General features: G+C 37.1%; 1 protein-coding gene and 1 long non-coding RNA gene across 2 annotated transcripts in view; one reads left to right on the top strand and one right to left on the bottom strand.

The window, feature by feature from the left end:
* LOC134796328 (uncharacterized) overlaps positions 1–22,380 on the bottom strand; it is a 280,891-nt gene that overhangs the window by 14,674 nt on the left and 243,837 nt on the right. The gene's annotated exons all lie outside the window — the stretch shown is intronic.
* The window catches only part of LOC134796326 (rab9 effector protein with kelch motifs-like), a 28,844-nt gene continuing 14,252 nt past the window's right edge, over positions 7,789–22,380 (top strand). Inside the window, exon 1 of the mRNA XM_063768422.1 lies at positions 7,789–7,979. The gene's annotated coding sequence lies outside the window, so the exon portion shown is untranslated. The remainder of the gene's footprint in view (positions 7,980–22,380) is intronic.

Raw genomic sequence — 22,380 nt, 5'->3', positions numbered from 1 at the left:
TTTATGAGCGCGCTCCATCCATCACGGGAGGCTGGAACAAATTGCACGGTGCATGCTTTAGTTAGAAGCGATTTCAGAAAATATATAAGTACCGGTGTATCCGTCTACTCGTCAGGTCTACGTATAAATAGAGAATAAAAAAATAATATTGATATTGAAAATAGTAGACAATTTCAAAATATAAAATAATCATTTATAATTATCTTATTAAAATTTTAAATTGAAGGTAGGTAAAGTTCTTAAGTGGAAGGTCAGAGTAAGTATTCAATTTATATAATTTTTTCGGGACAGTTCATCCTTCTGAGAGGGACAGTAAAGGTATTTTTTTTATACTTAGCAGCAAGATTTGTTTAGTATTTATTTCTTAAGCAAAGATAGATAAAAAAATAGTATAAATAATAGGATTTTTTATTCAAATTAAAACTTCTCGGTAGGTGATGATTATTAAAACTGATAGTACTAGATGGTACTAGTATCTCTAATTGTAATCTTTACGTCAACTTGCCTTCGTTTTCTTAATCCTCCTAAATTGTGCAACTTTTATTCCATGTGTCACCGCTGACGATGAACTAAAACTGGCCATATCATTCAGCAATCACAGCTCGGTCAATTAAGTCCAGCAAATCATACGAGCGAATGATTTCGCTAGATCAAAAGGCCCGCCGTTCTAGTGCTTTCACATTAAATGTTATCTACTCGATGTTGTAGGTACTTAGTAGTTGAGAGCCACTTCACTCACAAAATATTTAAAACGACTTTGAGCATTTATTTATGGAACTTGATCTTGAACTCCGTAATATTTACGAGTAGGATTAGATTAGAGATCAGTCGACTAGAGTCGGACCAAGAAAAGTGTGCAGCGGATTTGATAGCCCACGCAGTGCAATGTTATTTATACGTCACAATTCCATAGAAGTTTGACGTTTAAAATAGCACTTGCACTGCGTGGGCTATCAAATCCGCTGCAGACTTTTCTTGGTTTGACTCTACCTACTGGACAATTCAACAATTACGATTTAGTTTCCAATAAGTACATACTTAAAGGAAAATGAAAAAATTATATCCTCCGCCGAGATTATAATTTGTGACTTGGGGGTTGAGCGTATAGCCTATCGCCAGCAACATCGGTAAATCGTTACCTACCTATGTGTTTCTATATATCCTCCTGCATATATTCATGCGATAGATTTTTCGATGTTGGTGGTAGGCCCTCTGTTTGGGAACTAGATATCAACTTTACTATGCGGTCATTGTTAAGATCTTGGCGTTGTAATCTAAAATGTTCGTTGATAAAACGGCGAACGAAACAGGGGGGTTTAGTTTACCAGCTTCTGGGATTGATTCACATTGCCATCCTATCTGACCTGACCCATTTAACTAACGTGTTTACACATACTCACATAACTTACATGTTTGTATGAACAGCAACTCTTAAGTTTTATAACTGACCTTTAGATTGACTAGCTAGGCAGTAGATCAGCCTATTGAACAGTAATTTTAGAATTTGAGATATAAAATAATTAAAATACCTACAACTTAAGTGTATAGAGTCTGGCTAGCCAAAAATTGTAATTGACAGATATTTCGTTGTTGTATCACCAATTGTCTATGATTTAAAAAAAAGCTAAAAGTCAGTTGTCAATTTATGTCATTCATTCAAATTGTTTGCGGTTTATAAGGGGTTTATTTTAAATAATATTAATAATGTTTATACTGAGTGAGGTTCGTAAACTATTATTTAAGCTCGTGAATAATTACGGCAATGTGCGAAGTCGACGTGTAGCGTTGTATAACAAAAAACTGCAATGTTTACAACTCCTAAACAAATGTAAACAAATTAGGAGGTTGGTGCTCTATTAATATTTTTTGATACTTAGCATTTAGCATATTTGGCGTAGTAACTTATGTATTTTTTTTGGTGATGGGTTCATATTACGGTATTATCGGGCTAGGTCTTATTTACACTACATTTCATTTTTCGCCTTGTTACAATAATATATGGTGAGAAAGTGTTAACATATGTGTTTATCGTTGACTGTACTTTACATAGTGGTAGAAATTATGTGAGCTGACTTTGAGTGCACGTCAACGTATATTTAACTTATATCCTTAGGTACCTTACGTGTGCACAGAAAATCAAAAATATTTTCTAGTATCAAAACTATAATTCCTACTACACAAAGTGTGACCAGCCCAAGATTTTATGAATTTCCCGCCAAACATTTGTGTAATATTTCAGTAGCCAGACTCTATAATTATAATACCTCGTTACTAGACTTCTGCCCTCAATTAATGAGGTCAGTTGATGCACCAGGGGTAATATTAGACAGCAATAAAAAAATTCAGTATGAAATTATGTATGATTGTAGTCGCGCGCGTCCCGCCATCTCTTTCTCGGTCTGCCTCTGTCTCGACTACCCTGGGGATGCCAGCTAGTGGCTATTTTGGCCCATCTGTCATCATGCATCCGGCAGACATGTCCAGCCCAGTCCCACTTTAGCCTGGCGGTCTTCACCCCAACATCAACGTCTCGGGTTTTGGAGCGAAGCTCTGTGTTCCTCACCCTGTCAGATCTTCGGACACCCAGGATACTTCGCTCCATTGCCCTTTGGCAAACCTTGAGCCGGGATTTCTGCGCCTCAGTTAGTGACCAGGTTTGGGCACCATAGGTCAGGATGGGCAAGATGCACATGTCGACGAGCTTGCGCTTCAGTGCAATTGGGAGTTTACCCTTCATGAGTTCCTTCATGGACCAGAAGCTCCTACAGGCGTTTTCGATCCTTCTGTCGATCTCCTTTTGTACCGGCGATCTGTGAAGGAGACTATCTGGCCCAGATAGGTATACTCGTCGACATATTGCAAAATATTACCATCCACCGTCACCCTGTGCTTCTTGATGTTGGTCATTAACTGGGTTTTGGATCTCTTCATCGTCAGACGAACCTCAAGGCTTGCGTTGCTACGTTCCTGTAGCATACATTGCAGTTCAGTCGCCGATGTTGAGAAGAGTACGATGTCGTCCGCGAATCGAAGGTTTGTCAACCTCTTATCACCGACCTCGATACACTAGGGGTTCCCAAGAGGAAGAGGAAGTTTTTAAAAAATTGGCGGTAGTTTTTTAAAAACTTCCTCCAGGCAGCTGGTGAACAATTTAGGAGAGGAATTCACTCCCTTAAGGATTTTAAATTTGGGACCTGGTGCGTGCAGCTTAATGCTGGCCGTGCTACTTTTGTATATCCGTCCAACGAGTTCAACATACGTGTGGTTTATTTGTTGACTACTCAGTGCCGCTAAGATGGCTCTATGTGTGACACTATCCACTAGACCAGTTCAATACTTAAAATATATTAATACAACCCTGCCAGCCGCTCATATAATTGGAGAGTATTTCCCTTGTCTAATCTTACCCCTCATGGCCCGAGTTTTCCCCATTTGACAACACCTGCACATATGCAAAGCCGTGCGTGCCTTTAAACACCATGCCGCACCTTGCATTCTGCGTGCCGCTTATCAAATCCATCATCACTTCCGTTTCCGGAGGCATTCGGACTTTAAACCTCTGACTTTGATTTGATGTGAGTCATGTGAGTCTTGAAATAGGAAATCTAGTTTGAAAGTCAAAGTCTAATCATGCCATCGTCACATCTTCCTAGAGTTTCCCGGCGCCCTAGGTTCCGTTCGGCCAACGCCAAAAATTGGCACAGGCACTAGTAAGGGGAAACAAGACCTTATTGAGACTAGTACCTAAATATTCCGTCTAGTCCGGTTTAATCGCGATGTCTCTCTTCATGGTCTAATTAATCTTAACAATATAGGTATTCCTATAGTTACGTACCTTAAAATGTCAGTAAAGATTAAGTACTTTATATAATACTAGCGACCCGCCCCGGCTTCGCACGGGTTAACAAATTCTACGCAAACCTTCCTCAAGAATCATTCTATCGATAGGTGAAAGCCGCAGGAAAATCCGTTCAGTAATTTTTGAGTTTATCGCGAACATATCACAAACACATAAACAGACAGACGCGGCGCGGGAAATCAGTTTTTTTTTTATTGTAAACTGTGTAGGTACATAAAGGTGTTCAATAAAAAGGTATCAACAGTTGCTCGTTTCGAGCGTACAATTTAAAGCTTTAAAAATAATTAACAACTATAATATACATTATAACATCTAATCTTATCATTAATACATATCACTCGCTGTTTCCATCGCTTCGAAAAATTCTTTTAAACTATAAAATACATTTTCTGTAAGAAACCGTTTAAGCTGGAATTTAAATTTGTTATCATCTAACATTTTCATATAGTTAGGTAGGGCATTAAATACTTTGGACATATTAGGTTATACTTGTACTTTTCTCTTAGATTGTCTCTTAATGAAGACTTTTTAGCGAAATATTCAAAATTATTCTTTACGAAAAGACAGAGTTCAAGTACATAAATACCCGTAAGAGTGAGTATCCGTTTGTCTTTAAACACATTCCGAAGTGATTCCTCGGTATTCATACGGTATATATATAGTACGTACGCATCTCTTTTGTAAAAGAAAAGTACTTTGTACTTCTACAGAATTTCCCCAAAAAGTAATTCCGTATGTCAGCAGTGGAAAAACATTTCCATAGTAAGAATTTCTAACAATGATTTCGGAGCAATCAGAAATTATTTATTTGCATTGATACAGTATATATGGGGATGTTACAATATATAGTGTTACAGATCATGTACTTGGGACTTTGTTTTATAAGGTGTAATGATTCGCTATATTATTATTTGCTGTGCATTTCTCTTTTGCCCAATAGTTGAGAAATGTCTAATCAAGCTCGTATTTTTAAGCTCTAATCCCCCACCTGGCCTTATTACGCAACCACCTCTTTCAGCATCAGCTGTTAGAAAGAGCAAGCAATCATGAATGGGTAGGTACCTACCTATCTATGGTTGTATTATAGGTGTGTTATTGTATTGACCAGTCTGTGTCATTCACCTCAAGCTATTCCGGGCTTTCCGATTCTAATGCTGGTATTAATAGACTGCGGTCAAGCGATGAACTTGACTGTGATCTGTCTCTTATATGCAGTTTATTAATGCCAAAAGGTTTTTATAGTTAGATCCTACTAAACAAATAATCTACATAAGTAGATCGATTTTGATAGCCCACGCAGTGAAAAATGTTATTTTATACGTCTAACTTCTATAAAATTATAACACCGTATAAATAACACTTACGCTGCGTGGGCTATCAAAATCGCTGCAGACTTTTCTTGGTCTAACTCTACTAGCTACTGCCCGCGACTTGTACTAACATAACAAGCCAATTTGAACGTACACTGACTGTCATCAGAACTATAGGTATGTACCTATCTAAATGATGTCATTTAATTATCGTGCGTCTCGCTCGCGGCAGTAGGTGTACGGACTTATAGTAGCGAAATTCAAATAACGTTTTGATATCAGTGTACGAATTGGCTTGAATATCCTTCCCTGGGTCTCAAACTATCTCTTTACCGAATTTCATCTATGTATAAATCGGTTCAGCGGTTTGAGCGTGAAGAGGTAAAAACAGTCAGGTAGACAGACACGCAGGCAGGCAGTTACTTTCACATTTATAATATTAGTAGGGATAAGTTATTCCCAGTTTACCTTTTTCACAAATCGTAAAAAGATCCACCGATTCATCATGAATCTCATCACCTAAGTGACGCCCCACAGGACGATCCCCTAGGCGCCCGGCGGCAGGTACTAACCGGAATACTTACAGGTACGCACTAAATCAAGAGGGGTCACGACTTCCCCTCATAGATTCCGCTTTATAAAATGTTTATATAAACTACGAGCCTTACGAGGTCACCTCACTTTTTTCACCTCACCACGCATTAAGCTCTCAATTTAAAAATAAATTAGGCCTACCTGTTATTTAATAGATATGGCATATTCCGCGGTACTATGCCACCCGCTCAGTTTCATCGTCCATATTATACCATGCACAACCTATCCTCACATTACTTACACCTCAAAACTAATATTCTTATTAGTATTTCTAATTGGCCTGATAGACTCGTCTTGTTAATGTCTAGTCTAACAGGCCTTGAGCCTGGATACAACTCATACATCGCCGTGATGCCGCATCCCCATTGCACCGCCACGCACAATGTCCACATTTTTGAAGCCCCTATTCTGTCAGGCAAGTGATCTGTGAAACACGCTAAGCAGAGCACGTGTCGTGTGAGGTGCAACATTAATATTGGATCGTTCCATATGGAACAAGCAAAGATTAAGTGCTCACGTGATAGTGAATTGGAAATCGATGTTGCGCGAATTTTAGGTATGCAGATATATTATAGCAGTTTGGTAGAAGAATTATTGATTTTGGAATACCTATGTCACATGTGAAACATTAGAATTTTCACTAACTTTAAATAAAAAAAATCTATTTTATCAATGTAGGTACGTGCGTGTGTGTAATATAAAATGTATTATAAGATTAGGTCGATGCATAGAAGAAATATATATAAGACAAGGAAATAGTTAAACTTCATTGCTTATTCATTATTGTAGTTAAGTACGAGTATATGTAGTATAATAATGAGCAATTCAAAATTGCGTCCAATCCAATGACAATCCTAGTCCAGCGCGTAATTAGTGCGTAAATGGAGGCTCGCCCGTCACCATGGCGACGCCCCGGCTTCCCGCGTTCCCGGTTCCCGCGCTTTTCGATCGATACCGGGGCGCGTTCTGAGACCCGCTCCTGAGCGCTTTGTGCTCGGGATATCGGTACCGTACGGAAACATCCATTTAATTTTTTACTTAGCAGGGGGACTCGACAAGATGACAATCGTTGATAGAAAGCGCCAATCTAAGAAACATAAATACTAAGGAAATAGTCACATGACTTTACGTAGCATCTGTCATTTCGATACATTTTTTTTCGTTTTGATTTGGTGTTTGTTTATGTACTTGTACGATTGCCATCTTGGCTAAGCGTCTGAAATTATGATTTAAAAAAAATATCGAAAAAAATATGGGCTATAGCGAAAGTTGAACTTGCAGCTCTGCATAAATCATAGAAAATTTAATCTCGTCGGAGGTGGTCACTATTTCGATTGCTCCTAAATCATTTCGAAAAAACATAAACCCTACTATTGGAATAGAATATAATATAACCCTTTACCCAGTTGGGTAAAGGACGATTTATGTTTTAATGAAACTTGTTTACATGAAACATAATTTAATACCATATCACACGTACGACGAGCTGCAAAATTGCATGGACTGTATACATTCATAATGTATGAATGAATTTATTGTAAGGTAGCCAGGGTAAATTATGGTTGTTTTAAGGCATTTTTTTTTCTAATGAAACAACACTCTATAGCGTAAGTGGAATGTTTTTTCTTTAAGCATGTTGTCCAGTCTTTCACTTCGTTTTTGATTTTGATGACCCAAATCACGCAAAAAGTGTTTCCCACTATATTTTATTAGCATCCGCATCCTTATTAAGTCTACCGGTAAGTACTAAAAATATACCCAAGCTAAAATCAGTTTTCTAAATTAGATGGTAACACATGACGTCACGTCATTAATATTCAATTGGCAGCGTCATTTCGCGAAGAAACAACGGGTTTGAGAGCATATCTACAGTTCATTGACCGCGCGATGACCGCGACCTTTTTATTACGTAAGCGCTGTTCAATTGTCTAGACTTTTTAATTTGTTTTTTTTTTACACAGATGATCCGAATGCTAGGTCATATTATAAGTGGCGCCTTCAAATTATTGTCAATTCGTGTTCCGATATAGTAGTAGGATTCGCGAAGCAGACTACATAAATTTCAGTAGTAAAATTTACGTAACTGAACGCGTGGGGATCGTTCCGAACGCATCACGCCAGTACGCTTCCGACCGCCGCGCAGGCCGCGTGCGTCCGCCACACTTGCCGGTTCAACGCACTTGCTCAAAACAATAGTTACTGTGCTTTTGCATACGGTGAGTTCAGTGAACGAGTGTTTTAGTTTTGGTGGTGTGTCGGCAAATAGAGGGTGAAGTGAGGGGTCGGCACGTGCCGGGGTTTGCGAGCTGTCAACGAATTTAGAAAAACAGGGGTGATTCCTGTTTACCTACTAATAGTTTATTGTACTAATGACTTGGATATCTTGGTTTCCCGTTGTGGTAAAACGCTTCTGGTTGTTGTTTTGATGGCTACTATAATTTTTACGAGTATGAGTTCATGTCATAGCATTGTAAAAACTTAACGATGTCTTGGAAACATAAAAGTAGACATTAAGCAGTGCACGTTAATGTTAAAACATAAAATTGTATTCCCACTTAAATTTCATTTTAGGTTAAATTTAATGTCAATTATCTAGTTCGTTGTGTGCTAAAATAACCTCATGCTATAAAAGGACACAATTGAATAATACCTACCTACTTACGATTCTCAATGAATTATTGGATTGGAAAATTGTATTAAACTGGCGCCCAAACGTGGGGCAAAACACCACAGATTAAATAATTATCAAAATATGACCAGTATTGCCAGTACCGAAAACAAGCAATCACTAAATCCTACTAAGTGATTGTTTGACACGGTCAATACGGGTAATCCCGGCGGGGAGTCTCTTACTCTGATTAACACTAACTCGTAGATTGCGAGAATCATCTCCAGCTTAATTCATTGGTAGGGAGCGTAGCAATCCACTTTTATTGTTAGGGTATTGTTCAAAAATTGGGTCTATATTCAAAAATCACGGTCCCGCATCTCTACAAGTTATCAAATATTTTCAACACAGTTTTTAGAGTTAGACCAAGAAAAGCCAGCAGCGATTTTAATAGCCCACCCAGTGCAACTGTTATTTTTTTTTAAGTCTACCTTCTATGAAATTATGACGTATAAATAACACTTGCACTGCGTGGGCTATCAAAATCGCTGCAGACTATAGTTCGTTTTTTTAGCATTAGAAATAAGGTAAACAATCTTGATGTGTCTTTTAATTGAAAAACACATTTTAAAAATAGTTACGGCAAATATGTAACAATTATGAATCTAATACGATCTTTTTATATTCTTCTGCTTTCATAAGTAATAGTTACTGGAATTTTATAAAGCGTTTTTCAATTAAAAGACATGTCAAGATCGCTTACCTTCTTACAAGTTCTTTCTAATGCTAAAAAAAACGAACTATAGGTCTAATTCTAAACGCCTTGGGGTTGAATTTCTAAAAATTCCGTCTCAATTGAGCTCTGTAACATTTGAAAAATAATTAAATTTTCCAATCATGATCCAAAACATTCTTAATTATAGGTTAAGGCTTTCATGTGTGAGATTCGTTACTATTTGGGGAGTATAATAGAAGAATTAACTTTTAAACAAGAAGGGTAGCGTAGCACAGAACAAAGCTGTTTTCTTTAACACAGTTGTTCCAGCACACTTAATCCTCACAAAAACATGCTTGATTGAGAGAAAAGTGACTCTAACCTACTAACTCACATTTATAGACGGGTCTATAGGGAATTTATTTGATTAAGTACCTTTATTTACCGAAGTTCGCGAATTCTTAATGTGAGTAAATATGACACTAACCTATTTCTAAAAGCCGATTTGTAAGATCCCGGGTTTCCAAGGATGGAGATTCACCCCAAAAGTTCAATTATTCTCAAAAACGACCTCTTTACTCTTCAACGCCCATAGATGCGTAAAAGGATAGGCTGTTGAGGGTCGAGACTCGTAACTCAGTGAATGCCGGAGGGTCGGCGTCTTGTAGAAACCCGGCACCCTAAAGTTCTCAAGTCAAATACGATTGTAGATATTATTTACCAAACCTGTACAACTTTCTGTACTTACTGTATGATTTTGGCTTCTGGTAGGAATTTTAAAATCTTATACGGCGCAGATACTATTGTTTGTATATGTATGTAACATAGCAATAAGAATAACACGAACAATATTATCGTCATCTTTTGTTTCATTTTTAATATTCCTCTTTTTTTAATAAATATAATTTACTTAACATATTAGTGACAGGCCCTGCATTTCTATTTAATTAATAAATCTTTTCCACTGACTGTCAGATAGTTATTTATTTTTGCAATAGCTTAAATAAGTATCATAATTATATTCTCATGCATATATTCGTTGTCGTTGTGCTGATTGTATTGCTTCGTTTAAGCATAAATTGGTAATTTTAACATTAAACATTAAAACGTAGCACCAACTGAATTCTAGTTTTTTACCTACACGTAAATAACAGTAGGTGATAGTTTTGGGGATTAACTACTGACTTACTTGTAATTACTATCCCTAACCTCTCATTTCGATATCCCCTTAACAATTGAGCAATATAAAACTGTGTTTTATATTGCTCTAGACAGTCAGACATATACCGGATCCCTATTCGAAATCCCAGGACAAAAGGCTATCCGAACGGCACTATTCACGAACACAATCGATTCGTTACAGGCAGGCTAGTCTGGTCTCCCATGATATAGGTACCTACCTACCTACGTGCTTACAACATTATTAACGATATTGTAAAACCACTCAAATACAATTTACAGTACATATGGTACTTTACCGCCCGAGGGCGGGGTTAAGGACAATACGTGCCTATGTCCAAAATTTAAAGGGCCATATGTACTGTATACAATACACGTGCGAAAAGGTAATTCGCAACTCGTGTCTATTTAAAACGCTCCCTTCATCCAAATGAAAGCTTTACCGGGGGTCTAGCCAAGATGACAATCTTTGCAGAAAACGAAACGCTACGATAAACATAGGTAAATAATGTATGGAAATTATAGCGTTTCATTTATGGCAAACAATTGTCATGTTGGCCTTCGAACCTATTAGGACCTGCTTCGTAGACAGGGTCACTACGAGATTGACAACGACTGTTAAACGTTTTATGAACAGACGGCAGCCATGATTGTACGCCATTGTGGCGCACGCTTGATTGCCTCTACTCTAATCAGGCCGTGCATTCTCATTGCTAACCAAGATCCAGTTTCCTAAAGCCAAGTAACAATCGTTGATAGAAAACGCCAAACGACGATTGTCATCTTGTCTAGGCCCCCTACACTCCCCTACACTCAAACTCTTTAGTTTAGTGTAATTGTGTTACCACAAATTTTTAATATTGACAATAGCTTTTGTTCACTATTTTCTGAAGTCAAAAGATGAAGGCACTAAATTGTTCATAGGTATTTCAAAACTAAGTAATCTAACTTCGGAGCCATGAGTATTTCATCCAATACATACATATATTGCACAGCCACGGCCTTCAAAACAGAATGAATATATACATACATAATCCAATATTTATTTATTAACAATATATTGAAATCCATTGCCAGTTGACAACCCCTTAACCACTATAATAAGAGTATCATCGCGCGTTTGATAAGCCACTGGAATGATCCAGCCTCCGTCCTTGCTCCGTCCTACATAAATATAATCTGAATGCGACCTTAGCCTGTCTAGTCTGGGCATACAAGTATATAGCATGTCAATATATTTACGAGAATTTATTGGTTTTCTCGAAGGAAGATAATCGTATAATCCAGAGAAATAGTTAACATTGTTTCGTGTAATTCAATTCCCGTCAAAACATTACTTATTGTATAAAGATGCAAGTCTTGCAAAAAGTTTTGAGATGTAATGTTAGGTACCTAAACCTAGTCGTTTATTTTAGTCAGTGGATGTCCACAGAACTCTACTTCGACTGACATGCCTATTTTGAAACCGTATCAATGTAGGATATCTTTATTTTTGGCCACTTGGCCAGATTAAAAAATAAACATAAAAACTTACGTTACGCGTGTAATCACTTATGCAAAACTGGGTCGTCTGATCGTCTGCCAAGCCAATTCTCTACAACGGAACCATTCTCGCAAAATATCGGGTTCTTGAACCACTAACAATGCAAGTCTACAGGCACAGACTACAAATTGAACTAGATACCGGAAGCAATAGCAATCGTATGAAAGTCAAGCTCGTCGAACTGTCGACACTCGGCGCGATTCGGTCGCATAGCGCCGCAATAATATTGGAGCGGCGTTAATAATAGCGTAAGCGCCAACCGCCATAAAGTATCTTTTCCCGTGGGACGTCACATATCTTTACTATATCGTATCTAGTTAATCTCTAATTCATTTCCGGAATCGCGGCGCCAGCCGCCATAAGGTACCTTTTGCCGTAGAACGTCACATATCTTTACTATTTCATATCTAGTGAATCTCTAATTCATTTCCCGAATCGAGCCGACTCAGACTATACCACTTGTTACGATTTGGATCTTATTTTGATACGATCTTGAGAATCACTCTCGCTGATTGGTGCATGCGAAATTTAACAATGTTAACAAACGTTTGGGTTTGTGTATTATGTAGGTATCTAAATAAAGTGTGGGCCTCCCAAGTAATAGGTACGGACATTTAAATCGTCTAGGTTAGCAATGTGCTAAAGATAATTTACAAAAATTGCAAAGTTCTTATGAAACGTTCTCGGTATTTTTTCTGCACGTTTATTGCACTTGAAATTAGACACCAAGATATGTGTCAACAGGTTAAGAACATTAAGTAGGTAATTCCTTTATCTAAACGGTGACTTTCTAAGTGGAAACTTGCATGATTATTTTCTCTCTTTCGTTCTTTTCGAGAACGTTATGCAACTTGCTCATTGCTAGTCTAGTCAGTAGTTGGTCTATGTCTTCAGCAATTACTTACGTCGAACGTTTGACCCGAAAGCGAGGTTAACTCGGATCATCGAATGCTTTTCAGCATATTACTATGTTGATTGTATGGAACTCTATTACCCGGGTAATAAGGGCGGTGGTAACTTTAGCTGCCAAAAGTGAGTGAGTGTGAGTGTCGTGTGTAACCTACTTTAGTTTCATTGGTGCGACGGTTTCACGTGTCATTTAACCCTCGGAAAGTGCAGTATAGCCATAATAGAAAAATAGTGCTGTTTTAATGCTACGAGTTGAAGGTAGATATTTCCTAAGAGGGTACAGTGGATATTTATCCGAGTTTGAAGTTAAGCTCTCGTATGCCGCGGATCCAAGCATACGAGATCTTAACTCTCTCTCGGATCTCGATCGGAGCGCGGATCCGAGTACGAGGAAAATATTAGAAAAAAATAATCACGGCACACCAGAGGATAAGCGGCTCACATGAGAATAAGAATAATTAATAATGATATAAACGTGTCGAAAATTACGTGAGTGTTTCGTTTTTAATTATGAAAGAAAAAAGAAATGGGAATATAGTTACGAGGGTAGTCCCAGAAGTGACCGACCTGACAAAGAAAACAAAAGAAAATCTAAACTTTTTTTTATTATTTTTCTACATAATCTCCTTTTAGTTCCATGCACTTAGCCCAGCGATGTTCGAGAGCTTCAACACCTTGTTTGTAGTGAGATTTGTCGAGGTCTTCAAAATACCCATCAACCGCAGCCTCCACTTCATCATTGCTGGCAAATCTTTTACCACCAAGATAATCTATGAAGATTATCCCACGGCAATCCCAAAAAACGGAGGCCATGACCTTTCCTGCTGATGGAACTGTTTTAGCCTTCTTTGGGGCCGGTTCTCCTCTTCGAGTCCATTGCTTCGACTGTTCTTTCGTCTCTGGTGTGAAATAATGCACCCACGTTTCATCCATAGTAATATAACGCCGCAAAAACTCCGCTTTATTGTTGTGAAATTTTGCCAAACACTCGGTCGAAATATCTTCGCGATGTATTTTTTGTTCGTCTGTGAGCAATCGCGGCACCCACCTTGCGCACATCTTTTTCATATCCAAATTTTCAGTTAATATGCGATGTACAGCACTTTTTGAAATACCTGCCATGTCTGCTAGCTCGCGTACTTTCAATCGACGGTCATCTAATACCATTTTCTGGATTTTTTTTACAGTTTCTGGCGTAGTCACTTCATTTGGTCGACCACATCGATGTTCATCTTCACAACTAGAGCGACCTCGTTTAAACTCTGCCACCCAATATTTTACTGTTGTAAACGATGGAGCAGACTCCCCCAAAGTAGAATCTAGCTCCGTTTTAATACTAGTTGGACTAAAACCTTTCAAATGAAAGTATTGTATCACATAACGATGGCCAATTTTCTCCATGTCGGAAAATTTGTTCACAGCGTTCACTATTGATGGCTACTAAACAAAAGACAAACGACGCTATGTGTTCGAATTTCAAATTTAAACTTTATAAAGAGGTATTCTGTTTTAAAAAAGTATTTACTCAAAATAAAAACCTCTTTAAGTGTGTCAGGTCGGTCACTTCTGGGACCACCCTCGTATATCTATTTTAAATTTTCCGATTTTTTATTGATTGGGGCAACATTTTGCATGTCATCGGCCCTAATCAAAAACCTCAACTTCATACCTGCAACCAATAAATACAGCCAATGTCCAATTACAGTCAAACCCATTAGCACCCTGGCTTGTCGACTGCACTGAGGGTCGTTCACCCCCTCCCCTCTACACAATAATGAATAATATACTTTGAAATACTATTAATAGAGTACAATTTCCCCTGTACCATCCACATTGTTACTGAAAAGAAACCTTATCGCAAACACATAAGATTCATCAATAGTTAGTTAAAAATTGCTGTTAGTATAGAGGGGCCAGTTCTATACAACTAGACTAGGCCCTTTAAGAGGGCGCGTAACGCCAGGAAATCAGAGAGGAACAAAAATATGTCGCTCGGCGCGAAAGTTGCGACGGAAGATACGATTGCGCGGGTTTTAACGTTTGTCCTTAATGTCTCTAAAAGTATACTTCCGTTTTAAATTTTGCTGGTCAAATCCCTAGGCTATATCATTAGCTATTTTATTATAAAATTAAACTGCTGTGGTATGCAGGGTAACAATATAGGTACATTTGAAAATAAATGAAAAGTAGGCGTTTTCGTGATTTTTTCTGTCCAGCAAACTTTAACCTTTTAAGGTTTTTCTTAGAGTCTGCCTTCGCAAATGTAGTCTAGTTTCCGAGTGTTTTTTTTTCATGGCATTTATCCTTGATTAAAACGTGTAAGAATTGCAATTTTGCGGGAGCCCTATTAAATGGTCTATAATAAAGCATAGTTTCCCCTGCAGCCAGTAATCAAGCATGTTTGAATAAACCCTAGTGCAGAGGAGTTTCGTTTGAGGGATGGTTTCAGGGGGGTGGATGGAAAAGTTTGATTTACAGGGGCCGGTCGGTGTTTGTTCTGGAAAGTTGCGTGGCCATTGTACTGGGGCGTCATTTTAACAAACCGCTTTGTAAGCAAAAATGACCAGAAGGGCTAAGATGGCCGGCTTTTTATCATTTACACCATGTCTGTCACGTTCTAACAAGTATGTAAGTGCGAAAGTGACGCATGACATGATAGGTGATAAAAACGCGACCATTAAATATACCGCTGCAGGACTATTAATAAGAAGTACCTACACATCTTAATGTGTAAAATATAATACTAATCTTATTTAAATCAAGTACTTGCATGAGCATGATTATCTTTTTTAAGTTTAACATTTTGTTACTTGGCACTCGTTAGCCCTCACATTTTGACCCTGAAATTTTGTTTCGTTTTTAATAATTTCAAAGCTATGACTTATTAAATTTTATGTAAAACACTAAACAAAAAATATCTTTAAAATTTATTCACCATTAGTCCTGTGCACCTTTAATTACTGTTTTTCCACCGTGCAGATATTTTGTACAGTCGAGGTCAAAAATACCTTTACAGTTGAGTGTTACAAAAATACCTTTACATTTAAATACGTTTACACATTGCATGACAAAAACATGCTTACAACTCACATGACAGATTCTGCTTTTCAGTTAATGCTCCAAATTTCAGTTTATAATCTGTCTTCCATTTTAAAAACATTTACAAAAATTGTGTCATAACAGATTTACATTGCATGTTAGAGAATAAGATTTACTGCCAATGTGCCGTAAATACGTTTACATTTTCAGTGACATTAGAAACTTTACGGTCAAGCTTACTTTTCGATTACATACACCTATTGTTACATAAATATGTTTACAGATTTGATTTTGTTAATTTGAATAATGACAATCACCGAAAACAGTACCATACTGTCAACAAATCTATCTCTTTCATCCGTCGTGTTTGGCCTAGTTATTATCCTCTCGATGAGTAGTTGATTATCGTAGTGCAAAAGTACAGTCGGCAATAAAAACTTGTACAAATTTTTTTTTTCAATTACTTACAAATTACAACACAATTTACAATTATTAATAAGTACCGTGATTTATGCGTGTATGGACTATAAGGAAATATGGCGATGCATACAAATGTCCACTTGAATAATTTCGTCCCTGTATAATTTTGACAAAGTATAAAAATGTCCACATGTACGAGTATGTTAGATGGAATATAAAAATATCGAAGTAAGTACAAAAATTACTACTCGAATTAAAAGAAATATAGCTGACAACCAGTTACGAGTACAGTCAGCATCAATTTTTTTTTATATTTTCACGGGTTCGGATCGGACGTAGTGCGAAACCGCTGTAATAGTATTTTTTCTGCTTAATTTCCGTTAACATCAATAAATATCACTAATTATTCCGAAAGATATGCAACTTTCTATAGTAGATAATATAAATGTAGCTTTTAAATTATGACTTTTATATGAAAAACGCACGAGTGCGCAATACTTTTGGCCAAGGCTGTATATTATTATGATCCTGGTAAGTAAAGAAAATAGACATTTTTATACGCTGTCTTTTAAAAAAATTAGTTTTTTTATTGTAGACATTTTTATAATTTTATAATTTCTGAAGTATTGGCTTTCTAATACTCAGACAAATGTATGTGTACAGGTAGACATTTTTATACATCGCTATATTTTCTTAGAGTCCATACACGCATAAATCCCTTATTCATGTAGCTGGTGTGAAAAGATTTCAATGAATTAGACCTTTATTGAAGTCGATTGTAAAGCCAAAATTGATATTCATGACGATTTCGTGTCATTATTAAAATTAAGAACGAGCTAATCAAATCTGTAAAGATATTTATGTAACAATAGGTGTACGTAATCGAAAAGTAAGCTTGATCGTAAAGTTTCTAATGTCACTGAAAATGTAAACGTATTTACGACACATTGGCAGTAAATCTTATTGTGTAACATGCAATGTAAATCTGTTATGACACAATTTTTGTAAATGTTTTTATGGAAGACAGATTATAAACTGAAATTTGGAGCATTAACTGAAAAGCAGAATCTGTCATGTGAGTTGTAAGCATGTTTTTGTCATGCAATGTGTAAACGTATTTAAATGTAAAGGTATTTTTGTAACACTCAACTGTAAAGGTATTTTTGACCTCGACTGTACTTAACTTAAATCCAGCTTTGTTTATTCAACAAAAAACTCTACATTAAAATAAAACATGAATCATTTATTTCAGCGACGATTTATTCGCATTTTCCCCTTTTCACAGACATTATTCAGGTCAACCTACACCCCGACAGCCGCAGGAGTGCCACAAACGTGAATCGAATAAAAATATCTTCTTTTCTAGGTTTGTGTAAACGCCACTTTATAAGCACCAAGGAAATAAGATACCACTTCCAAGATTTCATTGTTTCACAAAAAGTGAACGAAAGTTCTTTTTTATAAGTATGTAAGAAACATCTCATATTTATATGAAACATAAACAACTCTGAGAAGAAGCAATGAAAGAAACATTTGAAAATTGTGATTGCTGATTGATATATGTTCTCAAAACTCGTCAACTTCCATTTCAGTTGAAACTTTTCCATTTGGAAATAAAGGAATCCTTCACGGCTTATTGCCTGTTTAAATCTTTTGAATCTTCAGTAATCAATAATCATCAAGACATTTTTCACTCTCCAAGTAACGCGTTATGTTCTTTTTTAGTGTGAGCACATAATAAGTCATTGTGTAGGTTTCAAAATGAAATTAGAGTACCTATATTTGTTTTCTGTTTCAGGTACAATAAAAAAAACTAACTTATCTATAAAATAAAACTAAAAACGAATACTAAATAAAATTAAAATACATCTAAGAACTTCGGCGCCTTTGGCATGGTGCCGAGGACTCTGGCAGCATTTCCCCGCTGTATTGCGATGCTAATACATTGTGCGAGAAAGCTGCCAGCTCTTCGGTCACCAGTGAAGTCAATTTATTTTATTGCAATTACAGTTATAACCATAATGTATATAATTAAATACCGACTTATACCCTCGTTGTACAATGTTATTATTATTAAATCATTAGGAGTATTTGGACAAAACATTTTGTAATTATTTTTGTAATTTATTTGATTTAGATTTGTATGAGACAACATACCCGTGAACTAGCTTAGAGTAGAGTATATACTATTTTTGAATTCCTAGACTCTATATTCTAGTCTAGAATATGATTTACTATTACCTTATTTCTCAGGTCTAACGTTTTAAGTGCCTATTCTAAAGAACATAATGTATAAGTTACTAGATACGTTTATCCAGACTTTCAAAAGGAAAGTACCTTTCAAATCCATCTACTTCAAGTCTTAATAGTATTATGATCAAAAATAGACAGATTAAGGGGGGCTGCCCGTCCCTCCCCCTAGAGGCGAATTCAAACTTACATTTTGATATCTAAATGATGTGATTTAGTTATCGTTCGCACGTGTATTTCGCTCGTACTTGTTTGTACATGTATTGGCGCGAACGAGACGCAATGATAACATAATGGCATCATGAGACGCTTGCAACTAACTTCACTGCTACACAAAATGGGGATGTTTAAAAAATACTGTTCGAGCAAGTCGCGAACTGAATTCAATTTGCTCCCCTCGCCTATCCCCGTATGTATTGAATTTAGAATCATGTAGATAGCAATTTGCAAGCTAAGATGCATGGTGAGACATAAGGAGCTTACCTCCCTAGGGGTGTAGTCGCAAATTTGACAACCAGTTGCTTGAACTTGAAAAATCTATCAATATTTTACCGTTGTTGTTGGATCAAACAGCAATTTTAGTAGCCTCTGGTACAGTTAAAAATGTGTAGCCATGGATTCTAAATTTAAAATAATACTGTAAATATTTTTTTATCCTCTGGGTTTTCGAATCTTTCTTCATTCGGATTTGTATATCGCACTTTCAGCAATTTAGTTTCGCGTATGTATGTAAAGCCTGACCAGGCCCGAATTTCACCACGGTGACAGGCGCGACAATTGTAAAACATCACTGTTGCTGACGTCACAGGCATCCATGGGCTACGGTTACCACTTACCATCGGGCGGGCCGTATTCCTGTTTGCCAACATCATTGTATTATTTAAAAAAACTTTATTATATGGGAAAAAAACAGATATTTCTTTTGCGAAGTTTCTGACAATTGTCAAGATTTAGAAGAATTGTAGGTAATTTTTGACAGGTAATGAATTTTTACAACAAAATAAAAACACTACGAAAACTTATAAATAAAAAATTTGCCCTAAATCGTGGTCTGTAGGTAGGGTGCCCAGAAGGCTGGCCGCATTGCCCCGCTGGATAGCAATGCTGATCCTTTGGGCAAAATATTGGCCAATTTGGTAATGAATTATATGTCGGAATTTCGTGACAATTGTAGTGTTTCTTGTGACAATTGTCATAAACTTAGCAAGAGAAATATCTGTTTTTTTCCGATATAATAAATTTTTTTTTTAATAAAACAATGATGGTGGCAAACAGGAGTACGGCCCGCCCGATGGTAAGCGGTAACCGTAGCCCAAGGATGCCTGTGACGTCAGCAACAGTGATGTTTTACAATTGTCGCACCTGTCACCGTGGTGAAATTGGAGCCAGGAATCACGCGCCATGTTGCGGAATTTCACTGGAACTAATTTTTTCATACTATACTGAACTGGCACCCTGTACATGAGAATAACAGCGCCCTCTTGATAACGATCATATATTACTGGTCAGGCCATAGTCTAATAAAACATGGTCTTCTCTTCCCAGAGTGACACAAGCCTACGTCACAATAACATTGCCACTTTGTATAGCGCTATTGCATACTATTATATAGCGCTGTCGCATGATGACGTAGGCTTATGTCAGTCACCTGGTCGGAACTGTCGGAAGAGAGTACCAGGCGGAGTATATTATTATACCATGGGTCAGGCTTTAGCGTTAAATCGTATCGTAGCATGTAATTTCTTGTTGTAGCATAAGAAACATTTGCTACGCGCTACGAGCTACGACGTACTCGTAGCGCTACGTACTTACGTGTAGTATTGCGTCACGCGTCAGCAGTATTGGGTAACACGTATGGAACGCGTACTCTGAAACTAAATGCGATGATCTTGCTCGACGTTACAAAATGAGATCCATGGGTTCTTTCATGACAAAAATAATAATAATAATAACAGTCAAAAGTTTAAAGCGAAGCGACCATTTGCCTTGAAATGAAGCTTGCACGTTGATAAATATTTCAATTGAATTATTTTTCATTGAATGACTGACTAATATTGTACAACGGATGTAATACTCAAAAAAGCTGGAATCGCTTGGAAACCACCACAGACTTGACGGCAAATGTAAGCCCAGTGAAGACGGTAGATTTGCATGCAGTGCCGGCTTTATGCAATTTATGCAAGCCGGCTCGCCGTTAGGGAGATCTGCCGAGATATGGCGGAGTATAGAATATACAGGATACTTTTTCAACTTTTAGCCATATTTGTGCGAGGTAGGTACCTACGTTATTCTGAAAAAACCAGACCTTTATCCACCCGTATTGGCTGTTGTCGTATTTTATTACTAAAGTTAATATCTGAGTCTCACGAAAATTTTGTTTATTCTGGCAAACCCGCTTTGTCAGTAGAAAAAACCGCGAAATTCATATTTTGCATGGAAAGGTAACCCTACGCGCCTACATTTTTAATTTTTCTACTGACGGATATGGCTTGCCAAACTATAGGTATTTCTCTATTAGAAACAATATTTTTTTTATATTTAAAACGGAGGACGCTGGTTCGTTTCCAGCCCTGGACACTGGAGGCCTTCGTCACTTTTTCTTCGTACCTATGTGACATTTATTTCCATTTGTTATTACGATTTATATTAACATACTCAGATTGATAACTTAGGACCCCCGGCCCGCTTAGCCACTTCTACTGACAGTAATCTCTCTTACATTCATCGAACTTGTAGTTCAACATTATTCTAGCCTCGAAATTTGCATCTAAGCGGACCAAAGCATCAGTATGCATGACGGAGGATCAGCAATCATACGCTACGTCGTCGTAATGACGGTTCGTTTGACTTCATTATTCTAACTAAGGGGAAATGAGATGGCAATACTCCAGAGAATAGTTACTAACTACCCAATACTACCCATCTACCTACCTTCCAGACCACAATTTAAAATGGGGGGGTTACTCCTTTCCTATTCAATTATTCGGCCTTATTAATTATTGGGCCTTATTAATTATTGCCGGTAAACAAATGAATAATAAGGTATTATGGTAGGTAAGCTACAAATAAACAATGAACAACTATGTTATAGAACTAAATACTAAACTAATGCCTCAAGGGCGACTACATGTTATCCTTTTCGTAATCATACTTTGTTTAATTTAAAATTAATGAGCCCAATAACAGGTATATATAAACAATAAAACTTTTTTTAATAATAAAGGTTATATAGTTTGTCAAAGGACTGTCTCATAGAGAGTGAGAATCATACTATCTTTGTCTTGCACTAGTACTAGCACCCAAAAGAAAAGGATGAGTATAGTTTTCCGGGTTCTTACTGACTGACAAATTGGTTTGACCAACTATATTAATTATTTGATTATAGTGTACATTATGACGCACTTACGACGACTTTAGACGTCCTAGATATATCCAAGGGTTAAAAGCTGATCCATCCCAGCCAGCAGACCTCAGTGTCATGTGACAAACACGCTAAATTACCAAACACTCGCGCCTCGAGCCGCTCGAGACGATAACTGCCTCCCTCCCCCCTCCCCCTACACCCCCTTATTCAACACTTATCTATTCACAAAACAACTCGTCTCATATCTAGAATAACTTGAGCCCTGGATAAGTTACAACCGAATAGAGACACCACTTGTCACCTTGGCCACACTCTTTTGATTCAAACCTTATCTTAATATTAATTTAGTTAAACCCATAGGTATTTAATTACACAAATGGGTCTACCGCGATATAATTTCATTGTTTTTACCTTAAATTCCGACGTTTCAGCTGAGTTACGGAAAGACTAACTAACTTACTACTATTAGACTTAGACTTTTGTATAGACTTTGTGTAAATAATTATGTGTACAAAACGCGAGAGTTTAAAGTGTTTAATCCCATAGAGACATTAAAACTTGAGACCTCAGAATATTTAGCCTAGCCTAGA

The sequence above is a fragment of the Cydia splendana genome, chromosome 13, assembly GCF_910591565.1.
Source record: "Cydia splendana chromosome 13, ilCydSple1.2, whole genome shotgun sequence".
In the NCBI taxonomy this organism is placed as follows: domain Eukaryota; kingdom Metazoa; phylum Arthropoda; class Insecta; order Lepidoptera; family Tortricidae; genus Cydia; species Cydia splendana.
Note: the sequence above shows the minus strand (reverse complement) of the source record. Positions and strands in the feature narration are given on the sequence as shown.